Source organism: Aphelocoma coerulescens, chromosome 19 (assembly GCF_041296385.1).
Source record: "Aphelocoma coerulescens isolate FSJ_1873_10779 chromosome 19, UR_Acoe_1.0, whole genome shotgun sequence".
Classification (NCBI taxonomy): domain Eukaryota; kingdom Metazoa; phylum Chordata; class Aves; order Passeriformes; family Corvidae; genus Aphelocoma; species Aphelocoma coerulescens.
The window spans coordinates 1764685-1783497 of NC_091032.1; the positions used below are offsets into that span (position 1 = coordinate 1764685).

Sequence of the window (18813 nt, forward strand, 5' to 3'; positions counted from 1 at the left end):
CTTTTGCCTTTCAAACCAGCTTTAATGAACTTTACTGGCATTGTAATAAATAAAAAGTACCAGAAACCCTACAAACTATATTTTCATTACAATTGAGAACACATCTGCTTTCTCTTACACTGTGGACTGTTCAGGTCACCACATTACACAGCAGCGTACTGAGAAAAACATTCACCACAGACCTCCACTGCATGTGTCCACGAGCACACACACACCTGGACAGCAAGAGGAAGTTATGATCCACATCTACTGCAACGCTGAAAATGCATATCTTTGTTTTAAAGTATCCTTCCCTATATTTTGCTTGAATGTATTAAAATTTTCATTTAGCCTTGCTGATGCTTTGTTTGAACTAACTTCCTGTAAACACTGGTTACTCTGGAGGTTAATACTGGCAAGAACTCCCTTTCAGAAATTTAGACTTAAAATCGCACACATAAATACTGGAAGCAGAGGTAAATGCACAGAAAATACTTTGTGAGGTACCTAATGAAATATTTTATGAGAGCTACCACGTTTATCAATATTCACATAACAAACACCAAACAACTCCTCCTAACTTGCTCTAATTGCTAATATGATGATGGTAAGTTCCATTCAGACTGTACTGGAGTAGATATTCATTCATCTCCATGCCAGGACTGGAGACCAAAGGCTCCTCCTCCCACACTCTCCATCACCTTTTTTCCCCTCTCTCTCATTTATTTCCAGTTCTCCCAGAAACAAGCACACACAAAATTTCACACAAATGCTCTTTTACAGGTGCACACAAACAAATCCTACATTTCTGCTGATGTTTCCCCACCTGTACACTCTGCTCCCTCCCAGGGTCACTGAAGGAGCACACAGAGCATCCTCTCCCTCAGGTTATCACCACTTTTCCCTACCACTGCCAGAGCAAATTGCATCTGCAAGTTTGGTATTTGTGTGCCACTTCCCCTTCATCCCTCCCTCCACTCACAAGTAAAAGGCAGCTTTGGGTGCTCTCCATCAGTCAAATCGAAGAAAGGACATAAAGTACATGAAACTAAAGGTTCCAACTCACAGCTGAGTTGCAATGCATGAGCACAACTGCAAAAAATGGCATAGGAGTACTCTCAGCTCAAAGAAAATGCAGCAGAAGGACCAGAGCTATTTGTCAGACACTTACAATTCAATAAATAAACTAAATATTCCACAGCTCAGCCAGAACATTTCCAGTAAAATGATTTTTATTTCCAATGGAACGGTTTATCGGTCACATCTAAGAGATCTTGGGAGCAGTTTCTGGAGGCAGAGGGGAGGATAACGAATTCAAGAAGTCTTACACTTCATATATAACTCACTGATCTTATCTAGGACCTCCATGTCCTGTAATTTTATGGTCCCAAGTTTAAAATTTAACCACCCAAAGGAAAATGGATCAAGTTTCCCTGACTTGGTCTTTTGTCAACATCCGCCCAGTGATGGAAAAACTCTTACTGCAAGTGGGGCATTAGGAATTTTTTTCCCGGTCTCAGATTTTATTTCTAGAACCTCAGTTTGTACACGATCTTCTCACATTAGTTATTTGCTAACTAATCATAACAGCCCAGTTTTATACTTCTTCTACATCACGAATTCCAGCTATTTACAGAAAAGAGAAGACAAACCCAGCAGGTGTCATTTTTCGAGACACAATTTACAAGGAGTAAGAGAATATGGCCAAGATATCTGAGCCTGAAACTCTGTAGAAAAAAAGTGAACTGCATGGACTAGACAGCAAACTCAGAAATAAGTCCAAGTTAAGATTTATAAGCTCTCCATATTTTCCTTTCTTTTTTTCCAAGCTGAGTTTCTCCATGTGCCAAACTGTTGAGGGTTTACATTTTATTCCAGAACCCATCAATCTGTGTTAAATTAAAAAAGTAAAGCATGGAAATGGGCCCATTGTCTTCTCCTAAGGACCTAAAGTTACACTCAAACGCACATGAGAACACTTAATGTGGACAGGCAATGGGTCATTTCAAGCTATTTGCACAGACTCAACTGCTTAAAACAATGCTGAAATAACAGAGTGCTGCTAAAAAGGTCCACAGATAAAAGACTGGATCTTTAGTTACACTGTGTGCATCTGCTGCATCACTCGGGGGCATATAGGAACCCTAAAAAAAATTTCCCCTCGAAAATGTAGCTTTCCTTGGAAAAAAGGTGAAGTGCAACATTGACAACTCCTGTTTCTCTGTCGTTCCTGGCAGGGTACCCCATGCAAACAGCAACACCAGCACGAAAATCACATGATGCTCAAGGCACCCAAGGGACCCAAGGGAGCAGCTGGAGCTGGGCCAGGGAGGGTCAGGCTGGATCTCAGGGAAAGGCTCTTCCCCCAGAGGGTGCTGGGCACTGCCCAGGCTCCCCAGGGAATGGGCACGGCCCCGAGGCTGCCAGAGCTCCAGGAGCATTGGGACAGCGCTGCCAGGGATGCCCAGGGTGGGGTTGTTGGGGTGTCTGTGCACAGACAGGGGCTGGGCTGGGTGATCCCTGGGGGTCCCTTCCAGCTCAGGATATTCCAGGATTCTACAAAGGTCTCATTGAGGAACTTCCCACATTAACACAGCATCAATCTTCTAATTTGCACCAAGCAAGGAGTGAAAAAGGGTTTACAAAAGGTGTGTTTGACTCCATGCTTTCATTGTACAGTGGGAATGGATTTATCCATGAAGGGATCCATCTAAAGGGTCTCACAAAGAGGAAATACAGACATTTTCTAAACTGAAAGCATGAAACCCTAAAAACTCAGAGTGCCTCCAACTCACAAGGAATGTGCACAGTCTTGGGGACTCCCCTAGAAAGAGATGGGGTACATGCAAAAAAAAGGGGCAACCAGCACCTCAAGACCACTTGCCCAGGTTGAACGACACAGAACTCAACCCTGGGGCACACCCACGGCTCCAAAGCGTTTCTAGGAGTTTTTGGTCATTCTAAGCATTGCATTTTTTGAAATCTTTCATTGTACTACAGAACCTATTAGTTTGTAATGCCTTTGAATCTGTTGGAGGACACCAGAAGTCAAGCAGAACTGGCTAAAGTCATAACTACATTTCTATTAAAGGAAAAGGCCAAAAAGCAGATCTGGAAGGGTGGTTGCTGGCTGATGGCTGGGCTGGGGCTCACTATAGGGTTTTATTTCTGATTCTTCACCATGCCTGCCCCGAAGAGTGAGAGGAGTAGGTCTTCCCTGCTCTCCAAACTTGGACTGCTTGGAGGATTTTTCTATCAGGGCAGTTTCCCAGTGGGTGATGCTGGATTTCACTGCACCACAGCCAGGGACACAGGGATGGAGCCGAGTTGGGGGGGGCAGAGGGTGGCATTGCAATTTTTGTTGTCTTTTTCACTACACAAATCTATTTTAATGGACAATAAATTAAATTTCTTTGCCCCAAGTGGAGATTGTTTTGCCCATGACAATAATGGGGGACTTCCTTGCCTTTACCTCACAAGCTCCTTCTTCCCTCCCCTGCCTGCTGAGGAGGGGGCTGTGTGAGGGGCTGGGGGGAGTTTGGCCTCAGCCATGACGTGGTTTGGAGCACTTGCTGCTCATGGACTGAGTCACAGAACTTCAGTCACAGCACTGCTGCCCTGCAGAGTAACGAGGAATAGAGGCAAAGCTGGAGCTGGCATTGATGCCATGAAGATTTTTTGCCTTTTCTTTTATACCCCTGTTATACCTTTTTTACAACTTCTGTATTCCTAGTGCTTTTTGCCTACATTCTTGGACTTGTTTGTCAAGCTGAGAGACTCAACATTTTTAGAAGCTTTGTAGGTAGGGATCAGTGTGCCCCAGACCCCAAGGTCCTCTCCAGAACACATTCTGTAAACTAAAATAGAACCATCCAGGGGAAAGTTCCTTGGGGAGGGGGGCTCACTTGAGCCTCTCACTGGGGAATCTTTGATAGATCTGCTAATTAGTAAAACCTATAATGTTATACCAGATCTTTTGGGGTGGGCATTTTGCAGGGTGCATTTCGATGCACATGACCTGGACGTGTGCACCTAAGGATCCTTAAAATAAATACCAAGGTAAAATCCCTTCTCCCCTTCTAACCGTGTGTGACTCTTGGTTTTAAGACCAGGAAAAGGCATCAGTTTCTGGAGACGCTGGAGGGACCCAGACAGCGAGAGGGACACAGAGAGAGCACAGAGAGACGAGGCACAAGATATGGAATGCCAAGAGTGACCATTTGATGAAGAAAGACAGACTAGCTCAGGCCTGAAGGTCACACAGAAAACATCCAGAAATTATGAATAAACCAAAATAGATGCAGAAACATCAACATAAAACTGCTGTCATAGCAAGTGCCAACAGGAACTCTTCTTCCAGCACATGGAGAGATTTTCAGGTGACTTGGAATCTAAGGGAACTATTTTTGCAGCAGGGAAACACTCAGCCCTACTTTGTGAAAGTGCAAACTGAATATTCATCTGTGTCCAGGGAAAGCAGCTCTCTGCTATGCTCTGCCATTCAGCCTTAAAGGCAAAGTAGAGCTAAACTCTCAGGCTTAGGAGTAGGACAGATGTACAGGAACAGTGCCGTAGTTACTGTGCCAGCCACATGTTTCTGTGACCTGAGAGGAGGGGGACAGAGCCATAAAACACTCCCAAGGATAACCCATGACAGCAAGGCTCTCTGCTGCCTTTTCTCTCAGAAAGGAAAAGAAGGAAGGACAGAGAGAGTTGATCATGTTAAGAGGTGTAAGGGAGGCTGGAAGGGCAGCTGAGCCCCAGACTCCAGGGATCATCATCCTCTCGGGACCACAATGGGCTGTGCTGGATCCCTAAGCTACTTTAGATAATTCCATACTAGCAGTGCCTGGTTAGCACATAACAAAAAGCAAAATAAATAAACCCACTGAGAATTTGGCAGAAGCCTTTTCACAGAGTTCATATATATCATGTCAAAAACACCCTAATGTGGTTCTCCTGAGCTTTTTCATTTTAAAATATATTTTAATTTAAAAACCCCACACCATTTGGCAGCACTAAATCTATAGTATCGTTTCGAGGTGCCTGAGCTTCTATGCCATATGGAATTAAAGGATTACTTCACTACATTATACTTTAAAGTTATGAATACTAACACCTCTCCCTGCTACAGCACAGCCAGCAAGCTAAGCCATTACCAGAGTCCTAAAGGAAGGGGACACGTGTTCCCTGAGAGATGGCAGAACCCTGCTGTGGGGAGGAGAATTCCAGGCTTTCACTCCTGCCTGTCATCCTTTATTTATACAGCTTGTGCAAGGGCCAGGGAGTCCCAGCTCCCACCTGGATGAGTGTATTCCCTAGCTCAGCTCAGGCTGGTGAACTGACTCCTACATGTGCCCTTAGGACACTTCCCAAGCCCCCAAATCCTGCACAGGTACAGCCCAGTCCCACCCATGACAGGAGTTTGTCCTGAGCAGGGCACCAGCCCAGCACAGCACAGCCACATTTCCACCTGCTCCTTAGGGCTGCCTTCATTTGCTCTCTGGGCTTTTCCCAGCATGGAACAGGACTCGAGCCAGGCTCTGAAGATGGGAAGTTTTGTCACTCCTGGCAGGCACACCCTTTTCCCCAGTGAGGCACACACGGATCCAGGCAGAAGCACAGACAAATCAGGCAACTGCTGATGAGTGCAAGCTGCTCCAAAGGCCAGGGAGCAACAGCCTGGCTGAACCCAGTGAGATAGATACCAGTTACCCCAGTACAGTCCAGGTCTGCTGGGCCATCCCCAGCCCCCAGTGTGACCTCCAGTGTGGCAGGGCTGCACACACACAGCCCCAAGCCCTGCCCTGCCCAAGCAAACACAGCCCTGACGAGTCTCCCGCCAGCCAGAAAAGAGCAACAGCAGATTTCATGCAGAACTGAGTATCAGATTGCAAAGAAAACATATTTTATCAATGATCAAGAACAAATCTGGCTGTATGAAAACAAATAAAAGGAGAACTGCATAGCAAGAAAAAAAACCAAAACAGTATAAATCAAGGGTTGTTACTTCTGATTCCCATCATGATTAACAGCTGTCATTTCAAAACTTCTCTTTCTATCACTCCTGCTACTGACAGAAGTAAGACAAATACTGCTTATACAGCACTCTCATGTCACCCACAGCATTAAAGGTGGCTCAACACAGTGGTTTGGGTCTGGAGCAAGACCTCTCCTCTCATTTCTAACAAAGCCATGCACATCCTGACTGCCTAAACAGGGGAGCAGCACAAGGAAAGCAAATCAGAGCTGAGATAATGTGGAGGAAGAATATTTACAATACACAAGTTTAGGCAGTAAATATGAAAAAAGAATTCAAACCGTGTGTGGACTCCAAACATTATTAATACAAAGACATTTTTCACCTCAGGGAAGAAAATTCTTGTTACTTGAGAGATATAATAAAACATTAGGAGAGGCTCTCTGTTTACGTCTTGATATACAATCTTATGACAACCAGTGCAGATGCTCCAAGAAATTGCCAGCTTCTGAGGATCCAGGCCTCCACGCCATCATCCTGGGATCTGACATCCCAACCACAATATGAAGCTTTATTTCACTTGTATGGTAAAAGTGAGGTAAACCAACGAAGACAATGTCTTATCTTTTGTTTCCTTCCCACCTTTAATTAGAAGAAAAAGTAATTTTTCTGTTCCAAAACTCTTTTTATGAAAAAACAAGAACAAACACATGTATATTCTTTCAATTTCCTTTTGAAAAAAAAAAAAATCTCAATTGAACAAATAACTACAAACAATTTTCTAATCAGCTCGATGATACAGAACAAGGGTGTCTTTAACTCACTTATTCTACAGCACTGCTGGCCATTTCCTGCTGCCTCTGAGCTGATCCAGAGCCTGCTGCTGCACTTGCTCAATAAACTGGAGCACAGGAACTCATCCCCTACAGCCTTAAATGGGGGAGACCTACCAAAGGAGCAGAGCTACCCCCTGTGCTCCCAGGGAGAATTTGGCTATTTAGCATTGTTATTACAGACACACCAAGTGATGGGGCTCTGCTGGCAGCAGCAGGAGCTGAAGCAGCACAGGCTAAGAATAAACAGCATCCTCGCCAAGCGGGGGTGGGGGATAAAGAAACGGGCATTTATTTCCAGATCCTCTTCTCCTTCATTATATGCTTGGGCAACCTTAGATCCACAGCACACAGAAGGTACTCTGAAGGAGGTCTGTAGCTCTATTTTATCTAAGTTTCACAGAGAATGCAGCCCATCATTTTTTCTGTGCTGTTTATACAGAAATCAAAGATAAATTTGGCATAAACTCATCACACCCCAGAATCATACATACATTATACACCATAGAAAGTGTAACAGACTTGCTCTGTTCCCCAGCTCCTGTTAAGAGTGGTATGAAACAGCAAGCTGTTGGCAATTGCAGCAAATGAAGCGTATTTCAGCACACTTCAAAAGCTGAATTGCAAAAAAATATAGGCTTCTCCTGACCCTTTGCATTTTCATGGTTGCACAGTGAGAAATACGGCCTTCAAAATTACACCTTGCAAAGCTCTCCATTGTACCAATCAATCTCTGCAAGCAGCCAGCACAGCACAGGCTGGGAGCAGAGTGGGATGACGAGCCAGGCTCCGGCTGCTCGGGGACAGCCAGAGCAGCTGCAGCCAGGGTGGGACCCATCTGCCCTCCCAAGCTTTACTCAGCCCGGCTGCTGAGCTTGTTTGTGTCCCAGCCTGGATTTCCAGGGCTCTCCCTAGGCCCTGTGTAAGGAAAACTTGTCTTTGTGTAGTTAAAAACCACCTCTGAAAACCACAGATGTGTAGTGCCACAGCAGTGCCATCCTTGTCTGCACAGGTATCCATCCATCCATCCATCCATCCATCCATCCATCCGTCCATCCGTCCATCCATCCATCTGTCCATCCGTCCATCCATCCATCCGTCCATCCATCCATCTGTCCATCCACACTCTGATCCATCCATCCATCCACCCACCCACATTCTCATCCCTCCATCCATCCCTCCATCCATCCATCCATCCATCCATCCATCCATCCATCCATCCATCCATCCATCCATCCCTCCCTCCATCCATCCATCCATCCATCCATCCATCCTTCCCTCCCTCCTTCCTTCCCTCCCTCCCTCCCTCCATCCATCCATCCATCCATCCATCCATCCATCCATCCATCCATCCATCCATCCATCCATCCATCCATCCACATTCTCATCCATACCTGTACAACTTCTGGCTGGTTTTCAGCCATTTACACCACCTATGCTTCTTGCTTCTGCTTTGTCCATCCCCAGAACAGATTTTAAGGGTAATGGGGAGAGTCATGATCTCTTGCTACAGTGCCTGTGCCCACCTTTCCCCAGAAATACCCAACCAGGAGCACTGCACATGCTCCTGCAACGCTTTCCACCAGCGACTGCTTTTTGTGGTCCCATCTAGGCTTGCTCATTCAGAAAATGGAGAACCAGGCTGGCAGTTTTACCCCAACATTCTGTGCCTGTTTCAGAGCACATGGCAACTATGAGTTTCCAGATCCTTGATAGACCATTACCAGCTCTGGTTTTGGTGGTGACAGGCACAGGGAACCCAGGGACTCTGTCCCAGCCTAAGCCCTGGACCTGGGAGGAATTCTTGTTTTTGTCATACAGGAAAGGTCAGGTGAGGTAGGAAAGTGAAGGCAAACACCACTTTTAACCTGAATCTCTGGAAAGGGGAGAGAACAGAAATATCTTTCCATTTAGCCCAGTGTCTGATACCCAACTTTCTAAGGAAGGCCTTGTCTTGGGGTGACTTGATGCTGTATTCCCTATCGTTGCTCTATGCCCAGAAATTAGTTTTATGCCTTTCTGTGCTTTTAAACTGAGCCTGAGCAGAGAGAGAGAAAACTGAGCAAACTTCTCAAAGCAGTGCTTTTCAAGGACAGACAGAGATAACACAGAGGTAACACTCTCTGCATTTTTTTTCCCTCCGGCTGCTGCTGGGCTGTGGGGAGAGGAGCAGAGGAAGAACCTTGCTTGCTTGTTCAGCCCAGTTTTTGGTTTTCTTTTTCTGTGGAGAGAGATGGAGAGTTGAACTTTTGTTCTCCTGGGACTTAGTCTTTTTCCCTTTTTTCACTGCTGGGCTGTTTCAACATCAGAATACATCGGGAGGAATTTCCACCGAGGCCTTGGCCCTGGACAGGGGCCCACCACCCCCTCCCAGCTCCAAGGAGAGGGAGAGAGAGATCTACGGAAGGACTCTGAAATTTTCCCAGGTTTTCTCTCTACAGTGAGAGGTTTCATTATTTAGCATTAGTATCTTTTTTCCCTGTGTGTTTGTTACAGAAATAGTTTTTATCTCTTTCACTTTCCTTTGAGGAAAATTCAATTTTTCCCAAAGCTGGTGGGGCAGGGATGGTTGTAACCTGCCTTCTCTCAGAGGACATATTTCTAAATTTGGCCAAACTGGCACAGGCCTCCAGTTGAGTTTGAAATGTGTAACTTAGTGGAAGAATACTTAAGTAAGAAAATCAAATGAATCACATGATGGAACAAAAAGCAAATAGGCCAGGTTGAAAAACTCTAACAGCAGTGCAGCTCTACAGCTGTCCACAAACCCAGCTAAGAGCCTCCACCTGCTGCAAGGAGGGGAAACACAACCCCAAGGTAGCTCCTGTGGAGTTCCACTTGTTTCAAGCCCACAGGATGGTTGCTCCTCATGTGCAAAGGAGATGCAAGATGGGATGAGACCTTTTGGAATATCTAAAGAGGCGAAGCAGCCTGAGAAAGAGCAGAGTGCCTGTACTCACTGGCTTGAATTGAGTCATGGTGACCACCATCCTTTCCTCCCTCAATGCAGACCACTAATGTGACACCCAGCTAACATTACAGGAGTAAATAAATGTCTTGAAGAAGGAAGTATCAGTATTCATGGACAGACTCCAAAATGCTTACCACTGCTAACATAAAGGAATCCTGTTATTCCATCGTTCGATATAAGCCCAGAATAAATATTTAATAATTTGGTTGCATAAATAATGATTTGAAGGTTGAGCTATTGGCTTAAAACTATAATACTATTTTAAGCCGTTTAACTGCCCAGCTAGATAAATTATTCAAGACTTAAAAGTCATCCTGTGGTCTCTGTACAAGGAGAAAACTAGGAAGTTGTAACAATAATGACAAAAGCAGGGCAAGATCAATCAAACCACATGATCGCTAACACAAACAAGCAGCAATTAAGCAGCAATCAAGACCAATCTGACTGGGGTTGATGTCCTTTAATGCCAATACTCTCAGTCCAAAGAGCAAAACTTAATAATGTTTTGCAATTTATCAAGGGAGCCATAACTCTGCTCTCAGTGACTTGGCCAAGAGGCTATTACGACAGTATTTCTCTATAATTTAATAATGTGAAGGAAGGTGGGGGGAGAGGGAGTAAAAGCATTTTGACATATAACTCACATCTATACATCTTGTATTTTCCTCTTGCTTGAATGATAGAAGCAAAAGTCACAACAATATACCTCAGTACCAATTTGTTAGCAGGAAAGGGAAGCTGAAGTATCTGGCAAAGAAAATCTATTTGAAGCAGCACAGAAGGGAAGGGAATGAAGCATCTGAATTCATTAGCAGCTGTCATTGATGTGGAGATGAGTTTAGTCATCACAAATATCTCTGGAGAAAAGCAAAGGGAGGAACTATTGTTTAAGTTGTTTAAATCTGGATTAGTTCTGATAGATGGCAAGGTGCCACTCGGAGGAACACTTGTGGTGCACCTCCACCCCGTCAGAGGGAAGCTCTGAACAGAGTCAGCATCCCAGCATTGCCAGGGAAGCTCTGAACACACTCAGCTATCCCAGCATTTTGGATTTTCATTTTCCTTTTTGGATACCTCTGTTCCTCCCTCATCCTAAGCAATAATGTAAAATATATTGCAGCACTGTGCTTTCACCTCGGACCGCTTTTGCCAATTGAAATAATGAGTGCTCCTGTTTGCAGATGTCAGAAAAAAATCTCCTGATCAATTTTGTAGCCTGTCCCCTGTCAACAGCGACCAAGGGTGATTTAATACTTGATAGATCTGATGAGCTGGTTGCCTCAGTCCAAGTTCAGAACCATCTTCATTCCCAGAGAATCATTCTGCCAGCCAGTGTTACTCGTCCCTGTGTTGGCAGCCTCAGCAGAGAGGTGGCAGCAGGGTAAGGCCCAACACCCAGCAGAATCACAGGGGACAACTTCAGGATTGCCACCAACTTCGAGGCATTTAGGGAACTGGGTGTCCACCATAGACACTTGATAGATATTTCTGTACCTTATACTGATAAAACCCCCTAATTTAACTTCTCTTTTCTATGCTGTAAAACTGCACTAAACTTACCCATCTTGAAAATACAGTCCTACATTAGATAAGTGGAGAGTTATTATTGTTTTAAGATAAGTGCAAAAAATCTATAATAGAGGACTGCTATCAAATTACGGTTACTTGAATTAATCCTCATTCTGGCATTTAATAATTTGTAAAGTGCTTATTCAGAAAAAGGTCAAAAATCACTTGGAAAGATATGTTAATGGCTCTCTAAGTAATGTTTAGACTTACTGAATACATTTTCACAATTGAATCACGTATAACAAGCATTACAAAATGTATTATAAATCGTGCTCTTCACACTGGAGAGCTGTGTGTACATACATGTTACAGCCTCCCCACCACACAGCACTTCAGCATGTGGTTAAATTCACCTCAGCTGAGAAAAGAAGTAAGCTTGTCTTTGCTGTTATGCCAGAAATGGATTCAATGTATGTTCTCATAAAGAGGAATATTTACCTGAGTCAGGGCCCGCAGGAGCCCATTATTGTTCATTTACATGATTAAAAAACCCGTCAGAAATGATAACCCAAGTAACTAGCAACCCCCAACTTCCCCAAAACTCAGTCAAAAAAAAAAAAAAATTAAAAAAAACATAGCTGTAAATAATTGGAAATGGAGGAAGACAAAGCCCAGTGCTGATGGATCAACATGGAACCCCCTCTATGCTTTGAAATATTTGGGCTTTAAAATGACCCACAAGACTTAAAAACTAAGTATCAGCATGTGAGAAAGTACCATATTACAGTTTAAATCAACCATTATACAGGCTCAGCAAGCATCAGCACGCTCCTTCCATGCACTAAAAAACGTCAACTTCTCCTTGGTGAATAATAATTTGTGAAATAAAGCAGGCATGGAAAATATGGGTGGCAGGCAGCAAATGCTGAGATTTGGGGCACCAAGGTGTTTTAAAATTGTTTTTCACTTTTGCATCCAGCATCCACTGAAATCTCAACAGATCAAAGTTTTGCAGACAAGGAAAAAAAAAGCCTACAAAATTAATAACTATTTAAGTATTCTGTTTCATCATGATAACAAACAGATGGTTTTAATATTCTAGAGGCTAATTTCTGAACAATTAAAAACACAGCAAGACATTAACATCTAATGAAACATTTTAACTACCAGTATATGCATCTGCCATTAATTTCCACACAGTAAGGTCTTGGTTCTCTTCAATCTGTTCTTTATTAAGGAAAGTTTTTCCACTCTGAATTTAGTGAAGTAGAGAATTAACAACTGTTTTCAATCAGCAATCAGCATGATATTTCGCCAGTGTGTATTGAAACCGTCCACACTATCAGACATAAATTTACTCCTATGATAGCTTTGATCTGCACACTGAGTGGAGATGTTAGAAGGGAATTCATTTTCTAATTCCATTTTCATTTAGAACATAAGAATTAACCCCTCACAGATCCCATGTTCCTTTTTAGCTACTGTGGATAAAGGACATCTTCTTAAAATGTTGTGCCTTACATATTTACTTTCAACCCAGCCAAAAACAAACTCATTTTTTTTAAATCAGTGAAAGCATTCTCATGCAAACCGTATGGAAATAGAAGTTCTTCAAAGGAAAGGGGAATCCTATATTTATGAGCTTCTAATTTCTATTTCCTTTGCTCATCTGTGATAAGAACATGGGGTAGTATTCATCAAAGCTCTACCCATGCAAACACTAGTTGCTATAAAAATATCTCTATGCCACATCCAAGCTAATTCCCGTGTTCCCTCTTCAGACACGCAGCTTAGAACTGCTGATGAATTTTTCTGCAGGTTTTCCCCAATTTAGCAGGTTATGATTTAAATTAAATCAAGGCAAGTCCTTCTCTTGGCTCCCAAGGTGCACCAAGAAGCTGATGCTATTCAATATTTGTTGTCATCACCTGGCTACTGTAGGAATGAAGCCAATAAATAAATATCTTGGGGAATAACTCCGAACACGTCCCTGGGGGGCTGGAACACAGGCTCCCTGTGCATTAAACACGTAAGCACCTCCCTAAGTGTCTCTGGTTTTCAAAAGGGTTAAGTTAGCAAGGAACTGGGAATGATTTTAACAGAAACCACATTCTGTCCAGGTTCCTGTTTTGCTTTTAATCATGTAATTTATGTAAACATGGAACTGCAAGGCTAAACTAATAAACATTGAAAAAAGCCTTGAGAAAACATAGATTTAGGGAAGGAGCCAGCTGCAGGACTCTGCCTCCTGGATTCACTTTGTGGTGCTCAGTAGGGATTTCATGGTGCACCAAGAAATGTCTGTACTGCAGTTAAGCAGAACAAGAGACATTCTGGTTACTGCTCCAAGTCAGGAGAACCAGGGCCGTGAACGTGGGGCTTCCACCTGCAGACTGATGCCCTACCAAGGGGGTATTTCCTGCTCCTTCTCCCTCCCTCCAATTTATGCCAGAAATGACATTCTGGGCTCAACGTACTTCCAACAAGAGCCACGTATGTCCAGAGAAATTTCCGTAACTGACCACCTACAGCAAAAACACATCCCATCCCTGTCACACCCTGCTCTCAGTGCCTGTACCCTTCTCAAAGGCTCAGCCTGAACAAAGCTGGCTCTGCCTCAGTGATTGCTTTTTTCCTTTTTTTAAATAGGCTCCTACAGGTTAAAGGCCAGATCCAGAGAGGCTGAGAACACCCACAAACCTATTTGGAATGTGGGTTTCCAAAATGTGGAACCAGAACAGTAGTTAGGTGAGGAAGGACATGAAAGATTATTTATTTGACTTCAAGCACTGTCATCACTACGAATTTCAGGGATTAGGGCTGGGAGTTTCCGATGTGCCGAGCAGAGGCAGGGGTGTAACCTCACCGAAAGACAGTGAGCTCTTGGCTCATTTTATATCCACTTTTGGGGCAGTGAAATATGGCTGAAGTGGGGTCTCAGGAGATGCCAGATGGGATTTCAAGAGACCTTTCCAGCCAGCCATATCTGGTTCAGAGAAATGTGCACTCTGGAATGACTGTACTGGGAGTTTGCCATGTAACCATTAGCTCTATAACCACCATTAATATACCTTGGAGGCTTTACCTTATTTTTATATGTCAGACAGTTTCAGGCTAGCACTGTATTTAGTGAGGAGAGCACAATATTAAAATGTGACTTTCATACTTTTTATGCTCCAAGTGCCTGGATCTACTCTTGGCACACTACAAAAATAATACTTTTATGATTCAGTTTTTCCATGAAATATTTATAATAGAAGTATTGAGTGATGGAAGTGCCATAATATTACGATTGCTGCACTTGAATTCCTGGAGATTGGAAGCTTTTGTTTGGTCTAGCAGCGTGAAGGAAAAGCGTCCTGCTAAACATCTGTCTCTCCCTGCAGAACCACATGGGAAATAAAGACTTTGGGGCAGCACTGCCTGAAGTGTTTGAGTCCTCAGCTTACCCACTGCAGCCTGAGCGCTGAGGAGCATCGTAAAACCACAGAGCAGAGGAAGGTGCAGACCCAGGTGGTGCCCCAGCCCAGCCCTCTGAGCCCAGAGGGACCAGCCTGCATCCCTCCTGACACGCAGACACTGAGCTAACCCAGCCCAAACCTGCTGCAGACACCCAGCCAGCTCTGCAGCCCTGCAGGTGCATTGGTGCAGTGCTTCACTGCCTCTCCCTCGCAGGAGTTACCTTCACACCCCCACTGCATCTCCTGCCTGCAGCATGGCCTTGTCCCATCTCTCATGGATAGGCACAACAGATTTCTCCTCTGCTCTCTGCAGCACCTTTCTGTGTTTGAAGACTGTTATCAGTACCTCCACTTCACTTCCTCTTTTTTAAAACTAAATTGCCCCAATTCTTTCAAGCCTCTCTTCAGCCCACGCTGTTACACTTTCTCCATGTACTCCCCATATTTATTGCACCAATTGTTTCCTATTCTGAAGGGAAACTCCTGCAATATCCCTTTGGAAATTCAGAATCATACAAATCGTACTGAGGTGAAATGAGTATTAAATGAAATACACAAGGATGAGGTGTGTACTGATAGCTGTGGCCTGCTTTAGCAACTGCCTGGCCAGGCAGGTTCACTTCTGGGTGCCAGTCTTGAGATACCTGAAAATATCTGAAGTGATCACCTGGAGTGTTCTCAACACAAACCTTTTGAATTTATGCCGCTATTTCCCTCCTGGAAGTGCTGTTAACTTCTTTTCTAAATAATACCGGATCTGGAAAAGATATTTCCAGAACAAAAGAAAAGCAGTTACAAGTACTGATACAATTTATAGAAGAACTGTTCAGGAGAGGCTCTGCTTAGTTCACTGCACCCTGATTTAGATCTCTCCTCATTCAAAACCTTATCTGAAACAGGTCTTTTTCTAAATATTAAGAGTTTTCAATAGAAATTTTTCTTCTTAGTAGTTTTTTTTTTCTGAGTTGGAGCTGCAGGGACCTCATGATGCTTCCACAGCTGGAACTCATCTGCTGTAAGAAGCTGCTGTTGAAGTGATCTGGAGAAACACTTCTCAAATCCATTTCAACAGCTTTCAAAGATTGCTCAAAGATGCCCAACAGCCCCGTTTTCCTTGCCAGGCCCTTCTTCCTCACTACTGTGTTTAGTTACAGCAGGAGCATAGCATTAAATTAAAACTTAATTTGCTGTTAAGCATCCTGGTTAAGCAATCCAGAGCTGTGAAGGTTTTTCTGGTGTTCATAAATGTATTTTACAACAACTGAGACAGGGAATGATAGAAGGAGATGTTGATGTTCTTGTGACAGGCTGAGGACTGGCTTTGAGAGCTACAGGAAAAGTACAGGAAGAAAGAGGAAAAGGAGCAAGGCACGGGAGGAGCTGCGGGGTGGGTGAAAGGCAACGTTATTACCTTCTTTTTAAGGCCACAGAAATGCCATGCTGTCAACCTCTGGCATCCCCCAGCAAACCATGGCAACAGCTGCCTGGCTCTGTAGTAATAAACTGAACCAATTTAATAGCTTTTATTGTTCTGCTGTGATGTTTGAGCGCAACCACTTCTTTCCTCCCAGGACTCCTGAGCCCGCAAGGGCAGCAATGAGAGAAGATCTCATTTACCTAAAAGCGCTTATAAATTTTTAATTTGCTTTAACAAGTAAATTAACAAGTCCCTCATTCAGGCAAGTTTTATGGCCTCTTGCCACTTGGGGAGGGCCATAAAAGTTTTATAGATAATCCAGAGCTACTGAGATTGCTCATAATAAATTGTCTGTTTCCTGTTATTTTATCAAACCATTGGGCTTCTAATGACTTAAAGTCACAGCTTTTTTATATCTACACTTTTTATGAGCCCATATTTATAAACTGTAAAGAATATCTTAAATTATACTGGGCCCCTGCTAATCATTACAAAGCCAGTTTTTTATTGGAGACAACCTTTTTGCTCACACCCACCTAATAAATTTTAAGAGATTTAAGGGAAAAAAAAATCTTTTTGGAAACAGCACACTGATTGCACATTCTATTTTAAGATGTTGCTTTAGCCAAACTTTCATTAATGAACACTTTGAAGTACATGGAACTCCCTACACTCTGATTTCTAAGTTGTTGAGAAAGTTCTCAGGATACCAGGCACCTTGGTAAGCCTGGCTCTGGGATTCAGGCCTGGGAGGAGGGAACACTTAGTGGAAAAACACCATCTTTTCCCATAGAGAAAATGCTGCCTCCAGTGGGAGCTCAGTGCCTGTCCCCTGGAGCACCACTGGTGACCCTGGGACAGAGCCCCAGCCCCGAGCTGTGCCCACCATGAGGTGCTGGGAGCTGACAAGGACACGGCAGCACTGCCCAGGCCACCACCTGCCCTGTCCCCAAGTGCCACATCCTTACATCTCTTAAACCCTCCAGGACAGTGACCCCACCACTGCCCTGGACAGCCAGGGCTGGGGCTGGACAACGCTTTCAGGGAAAACATCTTCTCCAATATCCAACCTAAACCTCCCCTGGCAACTTGGGGCCATTTCCTTTTGTCCTGTCACTTATTCCTTGGGAGAAGAGCCTGACCCCAGCCAGAAAGGGAGAGTAAGCATTGAACCTGAATGGCCATAAGAGCTTTGTGGGGGTTTGTTTTTTACAAACAAACACAGAGTGTAGTGAGACTAGACTAAAAGAGATGAACTCTCACTCTTTCAGTGAGATGAACTCCCCCTCTTTCCCCCTCTGTGATTTCCGACACAGGAATTATGTGACAGAGCTATAGGGAAAATCACTGGTCATGTTTCCTGATGTAACATATTTGGGGTGGAGAGGGAAGGAGAAGCAAAAGAACAATGCTGCTGGAGATTCTGTCCTCCAGAGACCCCAATATTGTGACTGGATTAAAACCTGGACTTGCTCTGAAGTTTAGGTTGATACAAAGCTACAAGAAATGGGACTGTGTTAATAATACAGCATAGGTAAAAATAATCACTGTTTTCTGTAAATACAGAGTGCTATGAAAGCCTAAAACTACTTCAACTAAACAGGGGACATTGAATTTGACTTTAAAATTCCCCATTATCTTTCTGTAAAATACAAGTCTATGGAACTGGAAAATCCATTTATCCTAAAGCAGAAAAACACTGCAAGATAAGAATATCATCCTTTACTCAGCAGAGCTTTCCTGCTTAATGGCAAATTCCAGCAGGATAGGCAAGCTGTAAAAGCTCAGGATACTATTTTTGAGAGAGATGCCAGAGCTGGTGCTAAATCCTGGAATACGCCCATTATCTGAAGCACTGAAAGTGCTTGAAGTTTTATTTATTGATTTTTTTTTCAGTTTGAAAGTGCCATAGATTCATATCTTACAATATCAGTCCAGATTAAGATCCATTGTGTAATTACAACTGTGCTCATGTACTTTCATTCTTTGGTGTTATGGTTACCACAGGCCAGTAAAAATAGGCTGCTGGAGAGGATGAACCTGTTGTTCAGACATCATTGTACACTAAAGGAGAACTTGTTCAACTCTTCCAGCAATAACTGTAAGTACAGTGGAAACAAAATAAGAAAAACAAGCCACGAACCCCTCACCAAATGACAATTATCTCATGTTTCAGGTTACAAATTCATCTACTCTCTCAAGATCAGAAATCCTTGAGATGGAATGAAAACAACTGCAGAGCACCAGAAGGATCATATTATTCCAGTTCTCTGGAGTCCTTCAGTCCCGGGTGGCCAAAAGTCCAACTTGTTTAAGAAGCAGAACTTAACTCTGTATAAAATGCCCACCACAGCAAATCCAAAGACCCACCCATCTGTGCTCACTGAAGATGCATCTCCCTGCATCAAGCACTAACCATTGTCTCATCACTCCATAAAAGAATCTTAAGGAAACAAAGAGAGTCATACAAAGATGATAAAGGAACAATATCCAAAGGATTTTACATCATAAGAGATCTCCAGCCCAAAATCCTGTTATCTGCTTCCAAAGAGAAGAAACCCTAAGGCTTGTCGTGTGCAGAGCAAAAAGAGGAAAAGTAAGTTCTGTGAGCAGTGTAAAAGATTGAGGATGACTCAAAGGAGACAAACCCATCGTTCACAGAG

At 43.5% G+C, this 18813-nt stretch overlaps 1 protein-coding gene across 2 annotated transcripts in view; it reads right to left on the minus strand.

The window, feature by feature from the left end:
* The window catches only part of AUTS2 (activator of transcription and developmental regulator AUTS2), a 767594-nt gene that overhangs the window by 422516 nt on the left and 326265 nt on the right, over positions 1-18813 (minus strand). The gene's annotated exons all lie outside the window — the stretch shown is intronic.